This window comes from Phalangium opilio, unplaced genomic scaffold (genome assembly GCF_054372755.1).
Source record: "Phalangium opilio isolate 3A_F unplaced genomic scaffold, DU_Popi_V2 ptg000038l_1, whole genome shotgun sequence".
In the NCBI taxonomy this organism is placed as follows: Eukaryota; Metazoa; Arthropoda; class Arachnida; order Opiliones; family Phalangiidae; genus Phalangium; species Phalangium opilio.
In genome coordinates, this window is record NW_028324161.1 from 937,864 (window position 1) to 955,487 (window position 17,624).

At 43.0% G+C, this 17,624-nt stretch overlaps 63 non-coding genes across 63 annotated transcripts; all 63 read left to right on the forward strand.

Moving 5' to 3' along the window:
* The first annotated feature begins 253 nt into the window (after positions 1–253).
* On the forward strand, positions 254–326 carry TRNAF-GAA (transfer RNA phenylalanine (anticodon GAA)). Its single transcript has one exon. It is a non-coding gene; the product is annotated as a tRNA-Phe (tRNA).
* Positions 327–403: 77 nt separating this feature from the next.
* TRNAF-GAA (transfer RNA phenylalanine (anticodon GAA)) lies at positions 404–476 on the forward strand. Its single transcript has one exon. It is a non-coding gene; the product is annotated as a tRNA-Phe (tRNA).
* Positions 477–705: 229 nt separating this feature from the next.
* On the forward strand, positions 706–778 carry TRNAF-GAA (transfer RNA phenylalanine (anticodon GAA)). Its single transcript has one exon. It is a non-coding gene; the product is annotated as a tRNA-Phe (tRNA).
* A 78-nt stretch (positions 779–856) lies between these two features.
* On the forward strand, positions 857–929 carry TRNAC-GCA (transfer RNA cysteine (anticodon GCA)). Its single transcript has one exon. It is a non-coding gene; the product is annotated as a tRNA-Cys (tRNA).
* Positions 930–1,007: 78 nt separating this feature from the next.
* On the forward strand, positions 1,008–1,080 carry TRNAF-GAA (transfer RNA phenylalanine (anticodon GAA)). The gene has a single exon. It is a non-coding gene; the product is annotated as a tRNA-Phe (tRNA).
* Positions 1,081–1,460: 380 nt separating this feature from the next.
* On the forward strand, positions 1,461–1,533 carry TRNAF-GAA (transfer RNA phenylalanine (anticodon GAA)). The gene has a single exon. It is a non-coding gene; the product is annotated as a tRNA-Phe (tRNA).
* Positions 1,534–1,609: 76 nt separating this feature from the next.
* TRNAF-GAA (transfer RNA phenylalanine (anticodon GAA)) lies at positions 1,610–1,682 on the forward strand. Its single transcript has one exon. It is a non-coding gene; the product is annotated as a tRNA-Phe (tRNA).
* Positions 1,683–1,760: 78 nt separating this feature from the next.
* Positions 1,761–1,833, forward strand: TRNAF-GAA (transfer RNA phenylalanine (anticodon GAA)). Its single transcript has one exon. It is a non-coding gene; the product is annotated as a tRNA-Phe (tRNA).
* A 161-nt stretch (positions 1,834–1,994) lies between these two features.
* TRNAF-GAA (transfer RNA phenylalanine (anticodon GAA)) lies at positions 1,995–2,067 on the forward strand. Its single transcript has one exon. It is a non-coding gene; the product is annotated as a tRNA-Phe (tRNA).
* Positions 2,068–2,296: 229 nt separating this feature from the next.
* TRNAF-GAA (transfer RNA phenylalanine (anticodon GAA)) lies at positions 2,297–2,369 on the forward strand. The gene has a single exon. It is a non-coding gene; the product is annotated as a tRNA-Phe (tRNA).
* Positions 2,370–2,447: 78 nt separating this feature from the next.
* TRNAC-GCA (transfer RNA cysteine (anticodon GCA)) lies at positions 2,448–2,520 on the forward strand. Its single transcript has one exon. It is a non-coding gene; the product is annotated as a tRNA-Cys (tRNA).
* A 530-nt stretch (positions 2,521–3,050) lies between these two features.
* On the forward strand, positions 3,051–3,123 carry TRNAF-GAA (transfer RNA phenylalanine (anticodon GAA)). Its single transcript has one exon. It is a non-coding gene; the product is annotated as a tRNA-Phe (tRNA).
* A 161-nt stretch (positions 3,124–3,284) lies between these two features.
* TRNAF-GAA (transfer RNA phenylalanine (anticodon GAA)) lies at positions 3,285–3,357 on the forward strand. The gene has a single exon. It is a non-coding gene; the product is annotated as a tRNA-Phe (tRNA).
* A 229-nt stretch (positions 3,358–3,586) lies between these two features.
* On the forward strand, positions 3,587–3,659 carry TRNAF-GAA (transfer RNA phenylalanine (anticodon GAA)). Its single transcript has one exon. It is a non-coding gene; the product is annotated as a tRNA-Phe (tRNA).
* A 78-nt stretch (positions 3,660–3,737) lies between these two features.
* On the forward strand, positions 3,738–3,810 carry TRNAC-GCA (transfer RNA cysteine (anticodon GCA)). Its single transcript has one exon. It is a non-coding gene; the product is annotated as a tRNA-Cys (tRNA).
* Positions 3,811–3,888: 78 nt separating this feature from the next.
* TRNAF-GAA (transfer RNA phenylalanine (anticodon GAA)) lies at positions 3,889–3,961 on the forward strand. The gene has a single exon. It is a non-coding gene; the product is annotated as a tRNA-Phe (tRNA).
* Positions 3,962–4,039: 78 nt separating this feature from the next.
* Positions 4,040–4,112, forward strand: TRNAF-GAA (transfer RNA phenylalanine (anticodon GAA)). The gene has a single exon. It is a non-coding gene; the product is annotated as a tRNA-Phe (tRNA).
* A 161-nt stretch (positions 4,113–4,273) lies between these two features.
* Positions 4,274–4,346, forward strand: TRNAF-GAA (transfer RNA phenylalanine (anticodon GAA)). The gene has a single exon. It is a non-coding gene; the product is annotated as a tRNA-Phe (tRNA).
* Positions 4,347–4,726: 380 nt separating this feature from the next.
* On the forward strand, positions 4,727–4,799 carry TRNAC-GCA (transfer RNA cysteine (anticodon GCA)). The gene has a single exon. It is a non-coding gene; the product is annotated as a tRNA-Cys (tRNA).
* A 685-nt stretch (positions 4,800–5,484) lies between these two features.
* Positions 5,485–5,557, forward strand: TRNAF-GAA (transfer RNA phenylalanine (anticodon GAA)). The gene has a single exon. It is a non-coding gene; the product is annotated as a tRNA-Phe (tRNA).
* A 78-nt stretch (positions 5,558–5,635) lies between these two features.
* On the forward strand, positions 5,636–5,708 carry TRNAC-GCA (transfer RNA cysteine (anticodon GCA)). The gene has a single exon. It is a non-coding gene; the product is annotated as a tRNA-Cys (tRNA).
* Positions 5,709–5,786: 78 nt separating this feature from the next.
* TRNAF-GAA (transfer RNA phenylalanine (anticodon GAA)) lies at positions 5,787–5,859 on the forward strand. Its single transcript has one exon. It is a non-coding gene; the product is annotated as a tRNA-Phe (tRNA).
* Positions 5,860–5,937: 78 nt separating this feature from the next.
* On the forward strand, positions 5,938–6,010 carry TRNAF-GAA (transfer RNA phenylalanine (anticodon GAA)). The gene has a single exon. It is a non-coding gene; the product is annotated as a tRNA-Phe (tRNA).
* A 161-nt stretch (positions 6,011–6,171) lies between these two features.
* TRNAF-GAA (transfer RNA phenylalanine (anticodon GAA)) lies at positions 6,172–6,244 on the forward strand. The gene has a single exon. It is a non-coding gene; the product is annotated as a tRNA-Phe (tRNA).
* A 229-nt stretch (positions 6,245–6,473) lies between these two features.
* TRNAF-GAA (transfer RNA phenylalanine (anticodon GAA)) lies at positions 6,474–6,546 on the forward strand. Its single transcript has one exon. It is a non-coding gene; the product is annotated as a tRNA-Phe (tRNA).
* Positions 6,547–6,624: 78 nt separating this feature from the next.
* On the forward strand, positions 6,625–6,697 carry TRNAC-GCA (transfer RNA cysteine (anticodon GCA)). Its single transcript has one exon. It is a non-coding gene; the product is annotated as a tRNA-Cys (tRNA).
* A 531-nt stretch (positions 6,698–7,228) lies between these two features.
* Positions 7,229–7,301, forward strand: TRNAF-GAA (transfer RNA phenylalanine (anticodon GAA)). Its single transcript has one exon. It is a non-coding gene; the product is annotated as a tRNA-Phe (tRNA).
* A 78-nt stretch (positions 7,302–7,379) lies between these two features.
* TRNAC-GCA (transfer RNA cysteine (anticodon GCA)) lies at positions 7,380–7,452 on the forward strand. The gene has a single exon. It is a non-coding gene; the product is annotated as a tRNA-Cys (tRNA).
* A 680-nt stretch (positions 7,453–8,132) lies between these two features.
* On the forward strand, positions 8,133–8,205 carry TRNAF-GAA (transfer RNA phenylalanine (anticodon GAA)). The gene has a single exon. It is a non-coding gene; the product is annotated as a tRNA-Phe (tRNA).
* A 78-nt stretch (positions 8,206–8,283) lies between these two features.
* Positions 8,284–8,356, forward strand: TRNAF-GAA (transfer RNA phenylalanine (anticodon GAA)). The gene has a single exon. It is a non-coding gene; the product is annotated as a tRNA-Phe (tRNA).
* Positions 8,357–9,036: 680 nt separating this feature from the next.
* On the forward strand, positions 9,037–9,109 carry TRNAF-GAA (transfer RNA phenylalanine (anticodon GAA)). The gene has a single exon. It is a non-coding gene; the product is annotated as a tRNA-Phe (tRNA).
* Positions 9,110–9,187: 78 nt separating this feature from the next.
* TRNAF-GAA (transfer RNA phenylalanine (anticodon GAA)) lies at positions 9,188–9,260 on the forward strand. Its single transcript has one exon. It is a non-coding gene; the product is annotated as a tRNA-Phe (tRNA).
* Positions 9,261–9,489: 229 nt separating this feature from the next.
* Positions 9,490–9,562, forward strand: TRNAF-GAA (transfer RNA phenylalanine (anticodon GAA)). Its single transcript has one exon. It is a non-coding gene; the product is annotated as a tRNA-Phe (tRNA).
* A 229-nt stretch (positions 9,563–9,791) lies between these two features.
* Positions 9,792–9,864, forward strand: TRNAF-GAA (transfer RNA phenylalanine (anticodon GAA)). The gene has a single exon. It is a non-coding gene; the product is annotated as a tRNA-Phe (tRNA).
* Positions 9,865–9,941: 77 nt separating this feature from the next.
* Positions 9,942–10,014, forward strand: TRNAF-GAA (transfer RNA phenylalanine (anticodon GAA)). Its single transcript has one exon. It is a non-coding gene; the product is annotated as a tRNA-Phe (tRNA).
* Positions 10,015–10,092: 78 nt separating this feature from the next.
* On the forward strand, positions 10,093–10,165 carry TRNAF-GAA (transfer RNA phenylalanine (anticodon GAA)). The gene has a single exon. It is a non-coding gene; the product is annotated as a tRNA-Phe (tRNA).
* A 229-nt stretch (positions 10,166–10,394) lies between these two features.
* TRNAF-GAA (transfer RNA phenylalanine (anticodon GAA)) lies at positions 10,395–10,467 on the forward strand. The gene has a single exon. It is a non-coding gene; the product is annotated as a tRNA-Phe (tRNA).
* Positions 10,468–10,846: 379 nt separating this feature from the next.
* TRNAF-GAA (transfer RNA phenylalanine (anticodon GAA)) lies at positions 10,847–10,919 on the forward strand. The gene has a single exon. It is a non-coding gene; the product is annotated as a tRNA-Phe (tRNA).
* Positions 10,920–10,997: 78 nt separating this feature from the next.
* TRNAF-GAA (transfer RNA phenylalanine (anticodon GAA)) lies at positions 10,998–11,070 on the forward strand. Its single transcript has one exon. It is a non-coding gene; the product is annotated as a tRNA-Phe (tRNA).
* Positions 11,071–11,449: 379 nt separating this feature from the next.
* On the forward strand, positions 11,450–11,522 carry TRNAF-GAA (transfer RNA phenylalanine (anticodon GAA)). Its single transcript has one exon. It is a non-coding gene; the product is annotated as a tRNA-Phe (tRNA).
* A 78-nt stretch (positions 11,523–11,600) lies between these two features.
* Positions 11,601–11,673, forward strand: TRNAF-GAA (transfer RNA phenylalanine (anticodon GAA)). The gene has a single exon. It is a non-coding gene; the product is annotated as a tRNA-Phe (tRNA).
* A 229-nt stretch (positions 11,674–11,902) lies between these two features.
* On the forward strand, positions 11,903–11,975 carry TRNAF-GAA (transfer RNA phenylalanine (anticodon GAA)). Its single transcript has one exon. It is a non-coding gene; the product is annotated as a tRNA-Phe (tRNA).
* A 229-nt stretch (positions 11,976–12,204) lies between these two features.
* TRNAF-GAA (transfer RNA phenylalanine (anticodon GAA)) lies at positions 12,205–12,277 on the forward strand. Its single transcript has one exon. It is a non-coding gene; the product is annotated as a tRNA-Phe (tRNA).
* Positions 12,278–12,354: 77 nt separating this feature from the next.
* On the forward strand, positions 12,355–12,427 carry TRNAF-GAA (transfer RNA phenylalanine (anticodon GAA)). Its single transcript has one exon. It is a non-coding gene; the product is annotated as a tRNA-Phe (tRNA).
* A 78-nt stretch (positions 12,428–12,505) lies between these two features.
* Positions 12,506–12,578, forward strand: TRNAF-GAA (transfer RNA phenylalanine (anticodon GAA)). The gene has a single exon. It is a non-coding gene; the product is annotated as a tRNA-Phe (tRNA).
* A 381-nt stretch (positions 12,579–12,959) lies between these two features.
* Positions 12,960–13,032, forward strand: TRNAF-GAA (transfer RNA phenylalanine (anticodon GAA)). The gene has a single exon. It is a non-coding gene; the product is annotated as a tRNA-Phe (tRNA).
* Positions 13,033–13,261: 229 nt separating this feature from the next.
* TRNAF-GAA (transfer RNA phenylalanine (anticodon GAA)) lies at positions 13,262–13,334 on the forward strand. Its single transcript has one exon. It is a non-coding gene; the product is annotated as a tRNA-Phe (tRNA).
* A 379-nt stretch (positions 13,335–13,713) lies between these two features.
* Positions 13,714–13,786, forward strand: TRNAF-GAA (transfer RNA phenylalanine (anticodon GAA)). The gene has a single exon. It is a non-coding gene; the product is annotated as a tRNA-Phe (tRNA).
* A 380-nt stretch (positions 13,787–14,166) lies between these two features.
* On the forward strand, positions 14,167–14,239 carry TRNAF-GAA (transfer RNA phenylalanine (anticodon GAA)). The gene has a single exon. It is a non-coding gene; the product is annotated as a tRNA-Phe (tRNA).
* A 229-nt stretch (positions 14,240–14,468) lies between these two features.
* Positions 14,469–14,541, forward strand: TRNAF-GAA (transfer RNA phenylalanine (anticodon GAA)). Its single transcript has one exon. It is a non-coding gene; the product is annotated as a tRNA-Phe (tRNA).
* Positions 14,542–14,618: 77 nt separating this feature from the next.
* TRNAF-GAA (transfer RNA phenylalanine (anticodon GAA)) lies at positions 14,619–14,691 on the forward strand. Its single transcript has one exon. It is a non-coding gene; the product is annotated as a tRNA-Phe (tRNA).
* A 78-nt stretch (positions 14,692–14,769) lies between these two features.
* TRNAF-GAA (transfer RNA phenylalanine (anticodon GAA)) lies at positions 14,770–14,842 on the forward strand. The gene has a single exon. It is a non-coding gene; the product is annotated as a tRNA-Phe (tRNA).
* A 78-nt stretch (positions 14,843–14,920) lies between these two features.
* TRNAF-GAA (transfer RNA phenylalanine (anticodon GAA)) lies at positions 14,921–14,993 on the forward strand. The gene has a single exon. It is a non-coding gene; the product is annotated as a tRNA-Phe (tRNA).
* Positions 14,994–15,222: 229 nt separating this feature from the next.
* On the forward strand, positions 15,223–15,295 carry TRNAF-GAA (transfer RNA phenylalanine (anticodon GAA)). Its single transcript has one exon. It is a non-coding gene; the product is annotated as a tRNA-Phe (tRNA).
* Positions 15,296–15,373: 78 nt separating this feature from the next.
* On the forward strand, positions 15,374–15,446 carry TRNAY-GUA (transfer RNA tyrosine (anticodon GUA)). Its single transcript has one exon. It is a non-coding gene; the product is annotated as a tRNA-Tyr (tRNA).
* Positions 15,447–15,673: 227 nt separating this feature from the next.
* Positions 15,674–15,746, forward strand: TRNAF-GAA (transfer RNA phenylalanine (anticodon GAA)). Its single transcript has one exon. It is a non-coding gene; the product is annotated as a tRNA-Phe (tRNA).
* A 380-nt stretch (positions 15,747–16,126) lies between these two features.
* TRNAF-GAA (transfer RNA phenylalanine (anticodon GAA)) lies at positions 16,127–16,199 on the forward strand. Its single transcript has one exon. It is a non-coding gene; the product is annotated as a tRNA-Phe (tRNA).
* A 229-nt stretch (positions 16,200–16,428) lies between these two features.
* On the forward strand, positions 16,429–16,501 carry TRNAF-GAA (transfer RNA phenylalanine (anticodon GAA)). Its single transcript has one exon. It is a non-coding gene; the product is annotated as a tRNA-Phe (tRNA).
* A 77-nt stretch (positions 16,502–16,578) lies between these two features.
* TRNAF-GAA (transfer RNA phenylalanine (anticodon GAA)) lies at positions 16,579–16,651 on the forward strand. The gene has a single exon. It is a non-coding gene; the product is annotated as a tRNA-Phe (tRNA).
* Positions 16,652–16,729: 78 nt separating this feature from the next.
* On the forward strand, positions 16,730–16,802 carry TRNAF-GAA (transfer RNA phenylalanine (anticodon GAA)). The gene has a single exon. It is a non-coding gene; the product is annotated as a tRNA-Phe (tRNA).
* A 78-nt stretch (positions 16,803–16,880) lies between these two features.
* TRNAF-GAA (transfer RNA phenylalanine (anticodon GAA)) lies at positions 16,881–16,953 on the forward strand. The gene has a single exon. It is a non-coding gene; the product is annotated as a tRNA-Phe (tRNA).
* A 229-nt stretch (positions 16,954–17,182) lies between these two features.
* On the forward strand, positions 17,183–17,255 carry TRNAF-GAA (transfer RNA phenylalanine (anticodon GAA)). Its single transcript has one exon. It is a non-coding gene; the product is annotated as a tRNA-Phe (tRNA).
* A 78-nt stretch (positions 17,256–17,333) lies between these two features.
* Positions 17,334–17,406, forward strand: TRNAY-GUA (transfer RNA tyrosine (anticodon GUA)). Its single transcript has one exon. It is a non-coding gene; the product is annotated as a tRNA-Tyr (tRNA).
* The last annotated feature ends 218 nt before the right edge of the window (positions 17,407–17,624 follow it).

The following is a 17,624-nucleotide window of genomic DNA, read 5'->3' on the forward strand; positions in this document are numbered from 1 at the left end:
CCTGGTTTGATCCCGGGTTTCGGCAACAAGAAAGGCTTTTGGTTCGTATACATTAAAGTAAACTGTTTTCCTATGTAAAGTTTCCCTGTTTGCGTGAAAAAGAGCCGAAATAGATCAGTTGGGAGAGCGTTAGACTGAAGATCTAAAGGTCCCTGGTTCGATCCCGGGTTTCGGCAATATGAAATCTTTTTGGATCATGTATCTTAAAGTAAATTATTTCCAAAGGAAAGTTTCCCTGGTCGCAAGAAGAAGAGCCGAAATAGCTCAGTTGGGAGAGCGTTAGACTGAAGATCTAAAGGTCCCTGGTTCGATCCCGGGTTTCGGCAACAAGAATTCTTTTGGGTCGTATACATTAAAGTAAACTGTTTTCCTATGTAAAAATTCCCTGTTTGCGTGAAAAAGAGCCGAAATAGCTCAGTTGGGAGAGCGTTAGACTGAAGATCTAAAGGTCCCTGGTTCGATCCCGGGTTTCGGCAATATGAAATCTTTTTGGATCATGTATCTTAAAGTAAATTATTTCCAAAGGAAAGTTTCCCTGGTCGCAAGAAGAAGAGCCGAAATAGCTCAGTTGGGAGAGCGTTAGACTGAAGATCTGAAGGTCCCTGGTTCGATCCCGGGTTTGGGCAACACGAGTGCTTTTTTGGGTCGTGTATCTTAAAGTAAATTATTTGCTTCAGTAAAGTTTCCCTGTTTGCAGGAAAGAGAGCCGAAATAGCTCAGTTGGGAGAGCGTTAGACTGAAGATCTAAAGGTCCCTGGTTCGATCCCGGGTTTCGGCAACAAGAAAGGCTTTTGGGTCGTATACATTAATGTAAACTGTTTTCCTATGCAAAGTTTCCCTGTTTGCGTGACAAAGAGCCGAAATAGCTCAGTTGGGAGAGCGTTAGACTGCAGATCTAAAGGTCCCAGGTTCGATCCCGGGTTTCGGCAATATGAAATCTTTTTGGATCATGTATCTTAAAGTAAATTATTTGCTTCAGTAAAGTTTCCCTGTTTGCACGAAAGAGAGCCGAAATAGCTCAGTTGGGAGAGCGTTAGACTGAAGATCTAAAGGTCCCTGGTTCGATCCCGGGTTTCGGCAACAAGAAAGGCTTTTGGGTCGTATACATTAATGTAAACTGTTTTCCTATGCAAAGTTTCCCTGTTTGCGTGACAAAGAGCCGAAATAGCTCAGTTGGGAGAGCGTTAGAATGAAGATCTAAAGGTCCCTGGTTCGATCCCGGTTTTCGGCAATATGAAATCTTTTTGGATCGTGTATCTTAAAGTAAATTATTTCCAAAGGACAGTTTCCCTGGATGCATGAAAAAGAGCCGAAATAGCTCAGTTGAGAGAGCGTTAGACTGAAGATCTAAAGGTCCCTGGTTCGATCCCGGGTTTTGGCAACACGAGTGCTTTTTTGGGTCGTGTATCTTAAAGTAAATTATTTGCTTCAGTAAAGTTTCCCTGTTTGCACGAAAGAGAGCCGAAATAGCTCAGTTGGGAGAGCGTTAGACTGAAGATCTAAAGGTCCCTGGTTCGATCCCGGGTTTCGGCAATATGAAATCTTTTTGGATCATGTATCTTAAAGTAAATTATTTCCAAAGGAAGTTTCCCTGGTCGCAAGAAGAAGAGCCGAAATAGCTCAGTTGGGAGAGCGTTAGACTGAAGATCTAAAGGTCCCTGGTTCGATCCCGGGTTTCGGCAACAAGAAAGGCTTTTGGGTCGTATACATTAAAGTAAACTGTTTTCCTATGTAAAAATTCCCTGTTTGCGTGAAAAAGAGCCGAAATAGCTCAGTTGGGAGAGCGTTAGACTGAAGATCTAAAGGTCCCTGGTTCGATCCCGGGTTTCGGCAATATGAAATCTTTTTGGATCATGTATCTTAAAGTAAATTATTTCCAAAGGAAAGTTTCCCTGGTCCGATCCCGGGTTTCGGCAACAAGAAAGGCTTTTGGGTCGTATACATTAAAGTAAACAGTTTTCCTATGTAAAAATTCCCTGTTTGCGTGAAAAAGAGCCGAAATAGCTCAGTTGGGAGAGCGTTAGACTGAAGATCTAAAGGTCCCTGGTTCGATCCCGGGTTTCGGCAATATGAAATCTTTTTGGATCATGTATCTTAAAGTAAATTATTTCCAAAGGAAAGTTTCCCTGGTCGCAAGAAGAAGAGCCGAAATAGCTTAGTTGGGAGAGCGTTAGACTGAAGATCTAAAGGTCTCTGGTTCGATCCCGGGTTTGGGTAACACGAGTGCTTTTTTCGGTCGTGTATCTTAAAGTAAATTATTTGCTTCAGTAAAGTTTCCCTGTTTGTACGAAAGAGAGCCGATATAGCTCAGTTGGGAGAGCGTTAGACTGAAGATCTAAAGGTCCCTGGTTCGATCCCGGGTTTCGGCAACAAGAAAGGCTTTTGGGTCGTATACATTAAAGTAAACTGTTTTCCTATGCAAAGTTTCCCTGTTTGCGTGAAAAAGAGCCGAAATAGCTCAGTTGGGAGAGCGTTAGACTGCAGATCTAGAGGTCCCAGGTTCGATCCCGGGTTTCGGCAATATGAAATCTTTTTGGATCATGTATCTTAAAGTAAATTATTTCCTCCAGGAAAGTTTCTCTGGTAGCATGAAATAGAGCCGAAATAGCTCAGTTGGGAGAGCGTTAGACTGAAGATCTAAAGGTCCCTGGTTCGATCCCGAGTTTCGGAAACACGAAAGCGTTATGGGTCGTGTACATTAAAGAAAGCTGTTTTCCAAAGGAAAGTTTTTCTGGTTGCATGAAAAAGAGCCGAAATAGCTCAGTTGGGAGAGCGTTAGACTGAAGATCTAAAGGTCCCTGGTTCTATCCCGGGTTTCGGCAACAAGAAAGGCTTTTGGGTCGTATACATTAAAGTAAACTGTTTTCCTATGCAAAGTTTCCCTGGTTGCGTGAATAAGCGCCGAAATAGCTCAGTTGAGAGAGCGTTAGAATGAAGATCTAAAGGTCCCTGGTTCGATCCCGGGTTTCGGCAACAAGAAAGGCTTTTGGGTCGTATACATTAAAGTAAACTGTTTTCCTATGTAAAAATTCTCTGTTTGCGTGAAAAGAGCCGAAATAGCTCAGTTGGGAGAGCGTTAGACTGAAGATCTAAAGGTCCCTGGTTCGATCCCGGGTTTCGGCAATATGAAATCTTTTTGGATCATGTATCTTAAAGTAAATTATTTCCAAAGGAAAGTTTCCCTGGTCCGATCCCGGGTTTCGGCAACAAGAAAGGCTTTTGGGTCGTATACATTAAAGTAAACAGTTTTCCTATGTAAAAATTCCCTGTTTGCGTGAAAAAGAGCCGAAATAGCTCAGTTGGGAGAGCGTTAGACTGAAGATCTAAAGGTCCCTGGTTCGATCCCGGGTTTCGGCAATATGAAATCTTTTTGGATCATGTATCTTAAAGTAAATTATTTCCAAAGGAAAGTTTCCCTGGTCGCAAGAAGAAGAGCCGAAATAGCTTAGTTGGGAGAGCGTTAGACTGAAGATCTAAAGGTCCCTGGTTCGATCCCGGGTTTGGGCAACACGAGTGCTTTTTTCGGTCGTGTATCTTAAAGTAAATTATTTGCTTCAGTAAAGTTTCCCTGTTTGTACGAAAGAGAGCCGAAATAGCTCAGTTGGGAGAGCGTTAGACTGAAGATCTAAAGGTCCCTGGTTCGATCCCGGGTTTCGGCAACAAGAAAGGCTTTTGGGTCGTATACATTAAAGTAAACTGTTTTCCTATGCAAAGTTTCCCTGTTTGCGTGAAAAAGAGCCGAAATAGCTCAGTTGGGAGAGCGTTAGACTGCAGATCTAGAGGTCCCAGGTTCGATCCCGGGTTTCGGCAATATGAAATCTTTTTGGATCATGTATCTTAAAGTAAATTATTTCCTCCAGGAAAGTTTCTCTGGTAGCATGAAATAGAGCCGAAATAGCTCAGTTGGGAGAGCGTTAGACTGAAGATCTAAAGGTCCCTGGTTCGATCCCGGGTTTCGGCAACAAGAAAGGCTTTTGGGTCGTATACATTAAAGTAAACTGTTTTCCTATGTAAAAATTCCCTGTTTGCGTGAAAAAGAGCCGAAATAGCTCAGTTGGGAGAGCGTTAGACTGAAGATCTAAAGGTCCCTGGTTCGATCCCGGGTTTCGGCAATATGAAATCTTTTTGGATCATGTATCTTAAAGTAAATTATTTCCAAAGGAAAGTTTCCCTGGTCCGATCCCGGGTTTCGGCAACAAGAAAGGCTTTTGGGTCGTATACATTAAAGTAAACAGTTTTCCTATGTAAAAATTCATTGTTTGCGTGAAAAAGAGCCGAAATAGCTCAGTTGGGAGAGCGTTAGACTGAAGATCTAAAGGTCCCTGGTTCGATCCCGGGTTTCGGCAATATGAAATCTTTTTGGATCATGTATCTTAAAGTAAATTATTTCCAAAGGAAAGTTTCCCTGGTCGCAAGAAGAAGAGCCGAAATAGCTTAGTTGGGAGAGCGTTAGACTGAAGATCTAAAGGTCCCTGGTTCGATCCCGGGTTTGGGCAACACGAGTGCTTTTTTCGGTCGTGTATCTTAAAGTAAATTATTTGCTTCAGTAAAGTTTCCCTGTTTGTACGAAAGAGAGCCGAAATAGCTCAGTTGGGAGAGCGTTAGACTGAAGATCTAAAGGTCCCTGGTTCTATCCCGGGTTTCGGCAACAAGAAAGGCTTTTGGGTCGTATACATTAAAGTAAACTGTTTTCCTATGCAAAGTTTCCCTGTTTACGTGAAAAAGAGCCGAAATAGCTCAGTTGGGAGAGCGTTAGACTGCAGATCTAGAGGTCCCAGGTTCGATCCCGGGTTTCGGCAATATGAAATCTTTTTGGATCATGAATCTTAAAGTAAATTATTTCCTCCAGGAAAGTTTCTCTGGTAGCATGAAATAGAGCCGAAATAGCTCAGTTGGGAGAGCGTTAGACTGAAGATCTAAAGGTCCCTGGTTCGATCCCGAGTTTCGGAAACACGAAAGCGTTATGGGTCGTGTACATTAAAGAAAGCTGTTTTCCAAAGGAAAGTTTCCCTGGTTGCATGAAAAAGAGCCGAAATAGCTCAGTTGGGAGAGCGTTAGACTGAAGATCTAAAGGTCCCTGGTTCTATCCCGGGTTTCGGCAACAAGAAAGGCTTTTGGGTCGTATACATTAAAGTAAACTGTTTTCCTATGCAAAGTTTCCCTGGTTGCGTGAATAAGCGCCGAAATAGCTCAGTTGGGAGAGCGTTAGAATGAAGATCTAAAGGTCCCTGGTTCGATCCCTGTTTTCGGCAATATGAAATCTTTTTGGATCGTGTATCTTAAAGTAAATTATTTCCAAAGGACAGTTTCCCTGGATGCATGAAAAAAAAGAGCCGAAATAGCTCAGTTGAGAGAGCGTTAGACTGAAGATCTAAAGGTCCCTGGTTCGATCCCGGGTTTTGGCAACACGAGTGCTTTTTTGGGTCGTGTATCTTAAAGTAAATTATTTGCTTCAGTAAAGTTTCCCTGTTTGCACGAAAGAGAGCCGAAATAGCTCAGTTGGGAGAGCGTTAGACTGAAGATCTAAAGGTCCCTGGTTCGATCCCGGGTTTCGGCAACAAGAAAGGCTTTTGGGTCGTATACATTAAAGTAAACTGTTTTCCTATGCAAAGTTTCCCTCTTTGCGTGAAAAAGAGCCGAAATAGCTCAGTTGGGAGAGCGTTAGACTGCAGATCTAAAGGTCCCAGGTTCGATCCCGGGTTTCGGCAATATGAAATCTTTTTGGATCATGTATCTTAAAGTAAATTATTTCCTCCAGGAAAGTTTCTCTGGTAGCATGAAATAGAGCCGAAATAGCTCAGTTGGGAGAGCGTTAGACTGAAGATCTAAAGGTCCCTGGTTCGATCCCGGGTTTCGGCAACAAGAAAGGCTTTTGGGTCGTATACATTAAAGTAAACTGTTTTCCTATGTAAAAATTCCCTGTTTGCGTGAAAAAGAGCCGAAATAGCTCAGTTGGGAGAGCGTTAGACTGAAGATCTAAAGGTCCCTGGTTCGATCCCGGGTTTCGGCAATATGAAATCTTTTTGGATCATGTATCTTAAAGTAAATTATTTCCAAAGGAAAGTTTCCCTGGTCCGATCCCGGGTTTCGGCAACAAGAAAGGCTTTTGGGTCGTATACATTAAAGTAAACAGTTTTCCTATGTAAAAATTCCCTGTTTGCGTGAAAAAGAGCCGAAATAGCTCAGTTGGGAGAGCGTTAGACTGAAGATCTAAAGGTCCCTGGTTCGATCCCGGGTTTCGGCAATATGAAATCTTTTTGGATCATGTATCTTAAAGTAAATTATTTCCAAAGGAAAGTTTCCCTGGTCGCAAGAAGAAGAGCCGAAATAGCTTAGTTGGGAGAGCGTTAGACTGAAGATCTAAAGGTCCCTGGTTCGATCCCGGGTTTGGGCAACACGAGTGCTTTTTTCGGTCGTGTATCTTAAAGTAAATTATTTGCTTCAGTAAAGTTTCCCTGTTTGTACGAAAGAGAGCCGAAATAGCTCAGTTGGGAGAGCGTTAGACTGAAGATCTAAAGGTCCCTGGTTCGATCCCGGGTTTCGGCAACAAGAAAGGCTTTTGGGTCGTATACATTAAAGTAAACTGTTTTCCTATGCAAAGTTTCCCTGTTTACGTGAAAAAGAGCCGAAATAGCTCAGTTGGGAGAGCGTTAGACTGCAGATCTAGAGGTCCCAGGTTCGATCCCGGGTTTCGGCAATATGAAATCTTTTTGGATCATGTATCTTAAAGTAAATTATTTCCTCCAGGAAAGTTTCTCTGGTAGCATGAAATAGAGCCGAAATAGCTCAGTTGGGAGAGCGTTAGACTGAAGATCTAAAGGTCCCTGGTTCTATCCCGGGTTTCGGCAACAAGAAAGGCTTTTGGGTCGTATACATTAAAGTAAACTGTTTTCCTATGCAAAGTTTCCCTTGTTGCGTGAATAAGCGCCGAAATAGCTCAGTTGGGAGAGCGTTAGAATGAAGATCTAAAGGTCCCTGGTTCGATCCCTGTTTTCGGCAATATGAAATCTTTTTGGATCGTGTATCTTAAAGTAAATTATTTCCAAAGGACAGTTTCCCTGGATGCATGAAAAAGAGCCGAAATAGCTCAGTTGAGAGAGCGTTAGACTGAAGATCTAAAGGTCCCTGGTTCGATCCCGGGTTTTGGCAACACGAGTGCTTTTTTGGGTCGTGTATCTTAAAGTAAATTATTTGCTTCAGTAAAGTTTCCCTGTTTGCACGAAAGAGAGCCGAAATAGCTCAGTTGGGAGAGCGTTAGACTGAAGATCTAAAGGTCCCTGGTTCGATCCCGGGTTTCGGCAACAAGAAAGGCTTTTGGGTCGTATACATTAAAGTAAACTGTTTTCCTATGCAAAGTTTCCCTGTTTGCGTGAAAAAGAGCCGAAATAGCTCAGTTGGGAGAGCGTTAGACTGCAGATCTAAAGGTCCCAGGTTCGATCCCGGGTTTCGGCAATATGAAATCTTTTTGGATCATGTATCTTAAAGTAAATTATTTCCTCCAGGAAAGTTTCTCTGGTAGCATGAAATAGAGCCGAAATAGCTCAGTTGGGAGAGCGTTAGACTGAAGATCTAAAGGTCCCTGGTTCGATCCCGAGTTTCGGAAACACGAAAGCGTTATGGGTCGTGTACATTAAAGAAAGCTGTTTTCCAAAGGAAAGTTTCCCTGGTTGCATGAAAAAGAGCCGAAATAGCTCAGTTGGGAGAGCGTTAGACTGAAGATCTAAAGGTCCCTGGTTCGATCTCGGGTTTCGGCAATATGAAATATTTTTCGATCGTGTATCTTAAAGTAAATTATTTCCAAAGGAAAGTGTCCCTGGTAGCATGAAATAGAGCCGAAATAGCTCAGTTGGGAGAGCGTTAGACTGAAGATCTAAAGGTCCCTGGTTCGATCCCGAGTTTCGGAAACACGAAAGCGTTATGGGTCGTGTACATTAAAGAAAGCTGTTTTCCAAAGGAAAGTTTCCCTGGTTGCATGAAAAAGAGCCGAAATAGCTCTGTTGGGAGAGCGTTAGACTGAAGATCTAAAGGTCCCTGGTTCGATCTCGGGTTTCGGCAATATGAAATCTTTTTGGATCGTGTATCTTAAAGTAAATTATTTCCAAAGGAAAGTTTCCCTGGATGCATGAAAAAGAGCCGAAATAGCTCAGTTGAGAGAGCGTTAGACTGAAGATCTAAAGGTCCCTGGTTCGATCCCGGGTTTCGGCAACAAGAAAGGCTTTTGGGTCGTTTACATTAAAGTAAACCGTTTTCCTATGCAAAGTTTCCCTGGTTGCGTGAAAAAGAGGCGAAATAGCTCAGTTGGGAGAGCGTTAGACTGAAGATCTAAAGGTCCCTGGTTCGATCCCGGGTTTCGGCAACACGAGTGCTTTTTGGGTCGTGTATCTTTAAGTAAATTATTTGCTTCAGTAAAGTTTCCTTGTTTGCATGAAAGAGAGCTGAAATACCTCAGTTGGGAGAGCGTTAGACTGAAGATCTAAAGGTCCCTGGTTCGATCCCGAGTTTCGGAAACACGAAAGCGTTATGGGTCGTGTACATTAAAGAAAGCTGTTTTCCAAAGGAAAGTTTCCCTGGTTGCATGAAAAAGAGCCGAAATAGCTCAGTTGGGAGAGCGTTAGACTGAAGATCTAAAGGTCCCTGGTTCGATCTCGGGTTTCGGCAATATGAAATATTTTTCGATCGTGTATCTTAAAGTAAATTATTTCCAAAGGAAAGTGTCCCTGGTAGCATGAAATAGAGCCGAAATAGCTCAGTTGGGAGAGCGTTAGACTGAAGATCTAAAGGTCCCTGGTTCGATCCCGAGTTTCGGAAACACGAAAGCGTTATGGGTCGTGTACATTAAAGAAAGCTGTTTTCCAAAGGAAAGTTTCCCTGGTTGCATGAAAAAGAGCCGAAATAGCTCTGTTGGGAGAGCGTTAGACTGAAGATCTAAAGGTCCCTGGTTCGATCTCGGGTTTCGGCAATATGAAATCTTTTTGGATCGTGTATCTTAAAGTAAATTATTTCCAAAGGAAAGTTTCCCTGGATGCATGAAAAAGAGCCGAAATAGCTCAGTTGAGAGAGCGTTAGACTGAAGATCTAAAGGTCCCTGGTTCGATCCCGGGTTTCGGCAACAAGAAAGGCTTTTGGGTCGTTTACATTAAAGTAAACCGTTTTCCTATGCAAAGTTTCCCTGGTTGCGTGAAAAAGAGGCGAAATAGCTCAGTTGGGAGAGCGTTAGACTGAAGATCTAAAGGTCCCTGGTTCGATCCCGGGTTTCGGCAACACGAGTGCTTTTTGGGTCGTGTATCTTTAAGTAAATTATTTGCTTCAGTAAAGTTTCCTTGTTTGCATGAAAGAGAGCTGAAATACCTCAGTTGGGAGAGCGTTAGACTGAAGATCTAAAGGTCCCTGGTTCGATCCCGAGTTTCGGAAACACGAAAGCGTTATGGGTCGTGTACATTAAAGAAAGCTGTTTTCCAAAGGAAAGTTTTCCTGGTTGCATGAAAAAGAGCCGAAATAGCTCAGTTGGGAGAGCGTTAGACTGAAGATCTAAAGGTCCCTGGTTCGATCCCGGGTTTCGGCAACACGAGTGCTTTTTGGGTCGTGGATCTTTAAGTAAATTATTTGCTTCAGTAAAGTTTTCTTGTTTGCATGAAAGAGAGCTGAAATACCTCAGTTGGGAGAGCGTTAGACTGAAGATCTAAAGGTCCCTGGTTCGATCCCGGGTTTCGGCAAGAAGAAAGGCTTTTGGGTCGTATACATTAAAGTAAACTGTTTTCCTATGTAAAAATTCCCTGTTTGCGTGAAAAAGAGCCGAAATAGCTCAGTTGGGAGAGCGTTAGACTGAAGATCTAAAGGTCCCTGGTTCGATCCCGGGTTTCGGCAATATGAAATCTTTTTGGATCATGTATCTTAAAGTAAATTATTTCCAAAGGAAAGTTTCCCTGGTCGCAAGAAGAAGAGCCGAAATAGCTCAGTTGGGAGAGCGTTAGACTGAAGATCTAAAGGTCCCTGGTTCGATCCCGGGTTTGGGCAACAAGAAAGGCTTTTGGGTCGTTTACAATAAAGTAAACTGTTTTCCTATGCAAAGTTTGCCTGGTTGCGTGAAAAAGAGGCGAAATAGCTCAGTTGGGAGAGCGTTAGACTGAAGATCTAAAGGTCCCTGGTTCGATCCCGGGTTTCGGCAACACGAGTGCTTTTTGGGTCGTGTATCTTTAAGTAAATTATTTGCTTCAGTAAAGTTTCCTTGTTTGCATGAAAGAGAGCTGAAATACCTCAGTTGGGAGAGCGTTAGACTGAAGATCTAAAGGTCCCTGGTTCGATCCCGGGTTTCGGCAACAAGAAAGGCTTTTGGGTCGCATACATTAAAGTAAACTGTTTTCCTATGTAAAGTTTCCCTGTTTGCGTGAAAAAGAGCCGAAATAGCTCAGTTGGGAGAGCGTTAGACTGAAGATCTAAAGGTCCCTGGTTCGATCCCGGGTTTCGGCAACACGAGTGCTTTTTGGGTCGTGTATCTTTAAGTAAATTATTTGCTTCAGTAAAGTTTCCTTGTTTGCATGAAAGAGAGCTGAAATACCTCAGTTTTGAGAGCGTTAGACTGAAGATCTAAAGGTCCCTGGTTCGATCCCGGGTTTCGGCAACAAGAAAGGCTTTTGGGTCGTAAACATTAAAGTAAACTGTTTTCCTATGCAAAGTTTCCCTGTTTGCGTGAAAAAGAGCCGAAATAGCTCTGTTGGGAGAGCGTTAGACTGAAGATCTAAAGGTCCCTGGTTCGATCTCGGGTTTCGGCAATATGAAATCTTTTTGGATCGTGTATCTTAAAGTAAATTATTTCCAAAGGAAAGTTTCCCTGGATGCATGAAAAAGAGCCGGAATAGCTCAGTTGAGAGAGCGTTAGACTGAAGATCTAAAGGTCCCTGGTTCGATCCCGGGTTTCGGCAACAAGAAAGGCTTTTGGGTCGTTTACATTAAAGTAAACCGTTTTCCTATGCAAAGTTTCCCTGGTTGCGTGAAAAAGAGGCGAAATAGCTCAGTTGGGAGAGCGTTAGACTGAAGATCTAAAGGTCCCTGGTTCGATCCCGGGTTTCGGCAACACGAGTGCTTTTTGGGTCGTGTATCTTTAAGTAAATTATTTGCTTCAGTAAAGTTTCCTTGTTTGCATGAAAGAGAGCTGAAATACCTCAGTTGGGAGAGCGTTAGACTGAAGATCTAAAGGTCCCTGGTTCGATCCCGAGTTTCGGAAACACGAAAGCGTTATGGGTCGTGTACATTAAAGAAAGCTGTTTTCCAAAGGAAAGTTTCCCTGGTTGCATGAAATAGAGCCGAAATAGCTCAGTTGGGAGAGCGTTAGACTGAAGATCTAAAGGTCCCTGGTTCGATCTCGGGTTTCGGCAATATGAAATCTTTTTGGATCGTGTATCTTAAAGTAAATTATTTCCAAAGGAAAGTTTCCCTGGATGCATGAAAAAGAGCCGAAATAGCTCAGTTGAGAGAGCGTTAGACTGAAGATCTAAAGGTCCCTGGTTCGATCCCGGGTTTCGGCAACAAGAAAGGCTTTTGGGTCGTTTACATTAAAGTAAACCGTTTTCCTATGCAAAGTTTCCCTGGTTGCGTGAAAAAGAGGCGAAATAGCTCAGTTGGGAGAGCGTTAGACTGAAGATCTAAAGGTCCCTGGTTCGATCCCGGGTTTCGGCAACACGAGTGCTTTTTGGGTCGTGTATCTTTAAGTAAATTATTTGCTTCAGTAAAGTTTCCTTGTTTGCATGAAAGAGAGCTGAAATACCTCAGTTGGGAGAGCGTTAGGATGAAGATCTAAAGGTCCCTGGTTCGATCCCGAGTTTCGGAAACACGAAAGCGTTATGGGTCGTGTACATTAAAGAAAGCTGTTTTCCAAAGGAAAGTTTTCCTGGTTGCATGAAAAAGAGCCGAAATAGCTCAGTTGGGAGAGCGTTAGACTGAAGATCTAAAGGTCCCTGGTTCGATCCCGGGTTTCGGCAACACGAGTGCTTTTTGGGTCGTGGATCTTTAAGTAAATTATTTGCTTCAGTAAAGTTTTCTTTTTTGCATGAAAGAGAGCTGAAATACCTCAGTTGGGAGAGCGTTAGACTGAAGATCTAAAGGTCCCTGGTTCGATCCCGGGTTTCGGCAAGAAGAAAGGCTTTTGGGTCGTATACATTAAAGTAAACTGTTTTCCTATGTAAAAATTCCCTGTTTGCGTGAAAAAGAGCCGAAATAGCTCAGTTGGGAGAGCGTTAGACTGAAGATCTAAAGGTCCCTGGTTCGATCCCGGGTTTCGGCAATATGAAATCTTTTTGGATCATGTATCTTAAAGTAAATTATTTCCAAAGGAAAGTTTCCCTGGTCGCAAGAAGAAGAGCCGAAATAGCTCAGTTGGGAGAGCGTTAGACTGAAGATCTAAAGGTCCCTGGTTCGATCCCGGGTTTGGGCAACAAGAAAGGCTTTTGGGTCGTTTACAATAAAGTAAACTGTTTTCCTATGCAAAGTTTGCCTGGTTGCGTGAAAAAGAGGCGAAATAGCTCAGTTGGGAGAGCGTTAGACTGAAGATCTAAAGGTCCCTGGTTCGATCCCGGGTTTCGGCAACACGAGTGCTTTTTGGGTCGTGTATCTTTAAGTAAATTATTTGCTTCAGTAAAGTTTCCTTGTTTGCATGAAAGAGAGCTGAAATACCTCAGTTGGGAGAGCGTTAGACTGAAGATCTAAAGGTCCCTGGTTCGATCCCGGGTTTCGGCAACAAGAAAGGCTTTTGGGTCGCATACATTAAAGTAAACTGTTTTCCTATGTAAAGTTTCCCTGTTTGCGTGAAAAAGAGCCGAAATAGCTCAGTTGGGAGAGCGTTAGACTGAAGATCTAAAGGTCCCTGGTTCGTTCCCGGGTTTCGGCAACACAAGTGCTTTTTTGGGTCGTGTATCTTAAAGTAAATTATTTGCTTCAGTAAAGTTTCCCTGTTTGCACGAAAGAGAGCCGAAATAGCTCAGTTGGGAGAGCGTTAGACTGAAGATCTAAAGGTCCCTGGTTCGATCCCGGGTTTCGGCAACACGAGTGCTTTTTGGGTCGTGTATCTTTAAGTAAATTATTTGCTTCAGTAAAGTTTCCTTGTTTGCATGAAAGAGAGCTGAAATACCTCAGTTTTGAGAGCGTTAGACTGAAGATCTAAAGGTCCCTGGTTCGATCCCGGGTTTCGGCAACAAGAAAGGCTTTTGGGTCGTAAACATTAAAGTAAACTGTTTTCCTATGCAAAGTTTCCCTGTTTGCGTGAAAAAGAGCCGAAATAGCTCAGTTGGGAGAGCGTTAGACTGAAGATCTAAAGGTCCCAGGTTCGATCCCGGGTTTCGGCAATATGAAATCTTTTTGGATCATGTATCTTAAAGTAAATTATTTCCTCCAGGAAAGTTTCCCTAATAGCATGAAATAGAGCCGAAATAGCTCAGTTGGGAGAGCGTTAGACTGAAGATCTAAAGGTCCCTGGTTCGATCCCGAGTTTCGGAAACACGAAAGCGTTATGGGTCGTGTACATTAAAGAAAGCTGTTTTCCAAAGGAAAGTTTCCCTGGTTGCATGAAAAAGAGCCGAAATAGCTCAGTTGGGAGAGCGTTAGACTGAAGATCTAAAGGTCCCTGGTTCGATCTCGGGTTTCGGCAATATGAAATCTTTTTGGATCGTGTATCTAAAAGTAAATAATTTCCAAAGGAAAGTTTCCCTGGATGCATGAAAAAGAGCCGAAATAGCTCAGTTGAGAGAGCGTTAGACTGAAGATCTAAAGGTCCCTGGTTCGATCCCGGGTTTCGGCAACAAGAAAGGCTTTTGGGTCGTTTACATTAAAGTAAACTGTTTTCATATGCAAAGTTTCCCTGGTTGCGTGAAAAAGAGGCGAAATAGCTCAGTTGGGAGAGCGTTAGACTGAAGATCTAAATGTCCCTGGTTCGATCCCGGGTTTCGGCAACACGAGTGCTTTTTGGGTCGTGTATCTTTAAGTAAATTATTTGCTTCAGTAAAGTTTCCTTGTTTGCATGAAAGAGAGCTGAAATACCTCAGTTGGGAGAGCTTTAGACTGAAGATCTAAAGGTCCCTGGTTCGATCCCGGGTTTCGGCAACAAGAAAGGCTTTTGGGTCGCATACATTAAAGTAAACTGTTTTCCTATGTAAAGTTTCCCTGTTTGCGTGAAAAAGAGCCGAAATAGCTCAGTTGGGAGAGCGTTAGACTGAAGATCTAAAGGTCCCTGGTTCGATCCCGGGTTTCGGCAACACGAGTGCTTTTTGGGTCGTGGATCTTTAAGTAAATTATTTGCTTCAGTAAAGTTTTCTTGTTTGCATGAAAGAGAGCTGAAATACCTCAGTTGGGAGAGCGTTAGACTGAAGATCTAAAGGTCCCTGGTTCGATCCCGGGTTTCGGCAAGAAGAAAGGCTTTTGGGTCGTATACATTAAAGTAAACTGTTTTCCTATGTAGAGTTTCCCTGTTTGCGTGAAAAAGAGCCGAAATAGCTCAGTTGGGAGAGCGTTAGACTGAAGATCTAAAGGTCCCTGGTTCGATCCCGGGTTTCGGCAATATGAAATCTTTTTGGATCATGTATCTTAAAGTAAATTATTTCCAAAGAAAAGTTTCCCTGGTCGCAAGAAAAAGAGCCGAAATAGCTCAGTTGGGAGAGCGTTAGACTGAAGATCTAAAGGTCCCTGGTTCGATCCCGGGTTTGGGCAACAAGAAAGGCTTTTGGGTCGTATACATTAAAGTAAACTGTTGTCCTATGTAAAGTTTCCCTGTTTGCGTGAAAAAGAGCCGACATAGCTCAGTTGGGAGAGCGTTAGACTGAAGATCTAAAGGTCCCTGGTTCGATCCCGGGTTTCGGCAACACGAGTGCTTTTTGGGTCGTGTATCTTAAAGTAAATTATTTGCTTCAGTAAAGTTTCCCTGTTTGCACGAAAGAGAGCCGAAATAGCTCAGTTGGGAGAGCGTTAGACTGAAGATCTAAAGGTCCCTGGTTCGATCCCGGGTTTCGGCAACACGAGTGCTTTTTGGGTCGTGTATCTTTAAGTAAATTATTTGCTTCAGTAAAGTTTCCTTGTTTGCATGAAAGAGAGCTGAAATACCTCAGTTTTGAGAGCGTTAGACTGAAGATCTAAAGGTCCCTGGTTCGATCCCGGGTTTCGGCAACAAGAAAGGCTTTTGGGTCCTATACATTAAAGTAAACTGTTTTCCTATGCAAAGTTTCCCTGTTTGCGTGAAAAAGAGCCGAAATAGCTCAGTTGGGAGAGCGTTAGACTGAAGATCTAAAGGTCCCAGGTTCGATCCCGGGTTTCGGCAATATGAAATCTTTTTGGATCATGTATCTTAAAGTAAATTATTTCCTCCAGGAAAGTTTCCCTGGTAGCATGAAATAGAGCCGAAATAGCTCAGTTGGGAGAGCGTTAGACTGTAGATCTAAAGGTCCCTGGTTCGATCCCGAGTTTCGGAAACACGAAAGCGTTATGGGTCGTGTACATTAAAGAAAGCTGTTTTCCAAAGGAAAGTTTCCCTGGTTGCATGAAAAGAGCCGAAATAGCTCAGTTGGGAGAGCGTTAGACTGAAGATCTAAAGGTCCCTGGTTCGATCTCGGGTTTCGGCAATATGAAATCTTTTTGGATCGTGTATCTAAAAGTAAATAATTTCCAAAGGAAAGTTTCCCTGGATGCATGAAAAAGAGCCGAAATAGCTCAGTTGAGAGAGCGTTAGACTGAAGATCTAAAGGTCCCTGGTTCGATCCCGGGTTTCGGCAACAAGAAAGGCTTTTGGGTCGTTTACATTAAAGTAAACTGTTTTCATATGCAAAGTTTCCCTGGTTGCGTGAAAAAGAGGCGAAATAGCTCAGTTGGGAGAGCGTTAGACTGAAGATCTAAATGTCCCTGGTTCGATCCCGGGTTTCGGCAACACGAGTGCTTTTTGGGTCGTGTATCTTTAAGTAAATTATTTGCTTCAGTAAAGTTTCCTTGTTTGCATGAAAGAGAGCTGAAATACCTCAGTTGGGAGAGCTTTAGACTGAAGATCTAAAGGTCCCTGGTTCGATCCCGGGTTTCGGCAACAAGAAAGGCTTTTGGGTCGCATACATTAAAGTAAACTGTTTTCCTATGTAAAGTTTCCCTGTTTGCGTGAAAAAGAGCCGAAATAGCTCAGTTGGGAGAGCGTTAGACTGAAGATCTAAAGGTCCCTGGTTCGATCCCGGGTTTCGGCAACACGAGTGCTTTTTGGGTCGTGGATCTTTAAGTAAATTATTTGCTTCAGTAAAGTTTTCTTGTTTGCATGAAAGAGAGCTGAAATACCTCAGTTGGGAGAGCGTTAGACTGAAGATCTAAAGGTCCCTGGTTCGATCCCGGGTTTCGGCAAGAAGAAAGGCTTTTGGGTCGTATACATTAAAGTAAACTGTTTTCCTATGTAGAGTTTCCCTGTTTGCGTGAAAAAGAGCCGAAATAGCTCAGTTGGGAGAGCGTTAGACTGAAGATCTAAAGGTCCCTGGTTCGATCCCGGGTTTCGGCAATATGAAATCTTTTTGGATCATGTATCTTAAAGTAAATTATTTCCAAAGAAAAGTTTCCCTGGTCGCAAGAAAAAGAGCCGAAATAGCTCAGTTGGGAGAGCGTTAGACTGAAGATCTAAAGGTCCCTGGTTCGATCCCGGGTTTGGGCAACAAGAAAGGCTTTTGGGTCGTATACATTAAAGTAAACTGTTGTCCTATGTAAAGTTTCCCTGTTTGCGTGAAAAAGAGCCGACATAGCTCAGTTGGGAGAGCGTTAGACTGAAGATCTAAAGGTCCCTGGTTCGATCCCGGGTTTCGGCAACACGAGTGCTTTTTGGGTCGTGTATCTTAAAGTAAATTATTTGCTTCAGTAAAGTTTCCCTGTTTGCACGAAAGAGAGCCGAAATAGCTCAGTTGGGAGAGCGTTAGACTGAAGATCTAAAGGTCCCTGGTTCGATCCCGGGTTTCGGCAACACGAGTGCTTTTTGGGTCGTGTATCTTTAAGTAAATTATTTGCTTCAGTAAAGTTTCCTTGTTTGCATGAAAGAGAGCTGAAATACCTCAGTTTTGAGAGCGTTAGACTGAAGATCTAAAGGTCCCTGGTTCGATCCCGGGTTTCGGCAACAAGAAAGGCTTTTGGGTCCTATACATTAAAGTAAACTGTTTTCCTATGCAAAGTTTCCCTGTTTGCGTGAAAAAGAGCCGAAATAGCTCAGTTGGGAGAGCGTTAGACTGAAGATCTAAAGGTCCCAGGTTCGATCCCGGGTTTCGGCAATATGAAATCTTTTTGGATCATGTATCTTAAAGTAAATTATTTCCTCCAGGAAAGTTTCCCTGGTAGCATGAAATAGAGCCGAAATAGCTCAGTTGGGAGAGCGTTAGACTGTAGATCTAAAGGTCCCTGGTTCGATCCCGAGTTTCGGAAACACGAAAGCGTTATGGGTCGTGTACATTAAAGAAAGCTGTTTTCCAAAGGAAAGTTTCCCTGGTTGCATGAAAAGAGCCGAAATAGCTCAGTTGGGAGAGCGTTAGACTGAAGATCTAAAGGTCCCTGGTTCGATCTCGGGTTTCGGCAATATGAAATCTTTTTGGATCGTGTATCTTAAAGTAAATTATTTCCAAAGGAAAGTTACCCTGGATGCA